This window comes from Apostichopus japonicus, chromosome 17, assembly GCF_037975245.1.
Source record: "Apostichopus japonicus isolate 1M-3 chromosome 17, ASM3797524v1, whole genome shotgun sequence".
In the NCBI taxonomy this organism is placed as follows: domain Eukaryota; kingdom Metazoa; phylum Echinodermata; class Holothuroidea; order Aspidochirotida; family Stichopodidae; genus Apostichopus; species Apostichopus japonicus.
Genome location: NC_092577.1, coordinates 32,426,898 through 32,428,745, shown reverse-complemented (window position 1 = coordinate 32,428,745; position 1,848 = coordinate 32,426,898).

Sequence of the window (1,848 nt, the reverse complement as noted above, 5' to 3'; positions counted from 1 at the left end):
CTCTCAGATCAGCACCAATCAGAAATCAGCAACTTTCCATTAATTTACAGTTGAGGCCAACCGAACATTGGACATTTTTTCTTTTCTTTTAGCACATCTTAGAACTTGTTGGTTGAGGAAGGGGCAGAGGGGTGCTCCATTTTGGACAGACTTAGTTATCTATTGTATTCATTTTCATATCTTTTGAACCTATAAAATAAATTTGACAATATCATGAAGGTTCACAAATTTAATGTTTTCTCCGCAAGCGGTTTATTCAAAATTATGATGATAGTTAAAAACACATCTGGTTACATTTGTACCCAGGGGGGGCGCAACAGGCGCGCGCCCCCCCCTATTGGCCGTCACCCAAAAAAAAAAAGTTTAGCCAAAAAAAAAAAAAAAATTGATGACGACCTTTATGTGAGATGTCGGTGATCGCTCAACCCCCCCCCCCCCCTCCCGTATGCTTTATTTTTTGTTTGCCAAAAAAAGGTTCTGGCGAAGTTCGGCGGCATAATAGTTTTAGAAACATAGATGGTAATTGTGTTTGTATTATCACTATAAACACTAAGTGACATGCCAGCCATACTAAATTGTGCATTTTGTGTCCATATTTACTGGAAATGTTGCTTATTATTAAGGTCGAAAAATGGATCACATATGGCCATGGGCGGCGATCCTGGGTGGAGGGGGGATATATCCCCCCATGAAAATGGGTGGAGGGGATGTAATGCACCATATCCCCCCCCCCCACCAAATGCCAGGGATAAGAATATTTTCATGCCTATACATTTATGCATCTTCGTTAATGTACGGCTCTTTTTTAGCTTCATTTCTCGCCTACCATAAACGCAGTGCGATCTTTTCAAATAAAGCGTCTTTATAAAGCAAAAATAGTTGACTGTAGGCTTCATTGGCCCTATACCAACAAAATGTATTATTGCGCCCACGGTATTGATATAGTACATATATGCACCCTCATAGTATTCATATAGGCCCTATAGTAGGCCTACACACGTACATGTTCCCTCGAACAGCTGAGAATCTCATGTAACCAGGGTAATGCTTAATACACGTTTCACCTGGATGCCCTAGCAATCGGTACCTAGGAATGTAACTATGTGTAATTGTGTATTGCATGTGTATAGGCCTATAATAGCCTGCATGGGGCCATTTTCTTCATCGAATAATATAAAAGAGCGAACATTCTAACGTTGCGCCTGAAACAAGATTGACAGGGGCAATTTTTCCCAAAATAACACCCGAAATTAAAAAAAAGGTATTTTGGATCCTGATTATGAGATATTTCGGACATGCCATCCCTATTTTAAAGTTGGGTATATGCCGCTTGGAAACCTCGGGAAGTGCCGTTTCCGGCCATCTAGAGGGTTTGTTAATCCCAAAATTTTCTTGTACGCTTCGCGCCAACTCATGGTGGCGCTACGCTTAGATAGTCAACAAGGTCATATCCCCCCCCCCCCATTCGGAAGTACGGATCGCCGCCCATGCATATGACACCATTTTGCATTTCAGCCCTTCTTCGAAAGCAAAAATTGTACACCCCTCCCCTTAGACCCATCCCCCAGGAGGGCGATCATTCATGCCTGACGCCCCCCTATTGGAAAATCCTGGATACGCCCCTGGTACCAGATGATTCATTATCAGGCTGCACAAAATAACTCTTTTTGGTGGCTTATCCAGACTTACAGGGCTTATTTTGTAATCAAGAATAACTTTTCATCAAAATATTGTTCAGAATTTGTAACTTCTTTTTTTACATTCATAAGAAACCTGTCATTGCATCTACCTACTTTCTGCAGTATAATAATTACATTCAGTTGGTTTTTTATGTGATGTGAAATATAA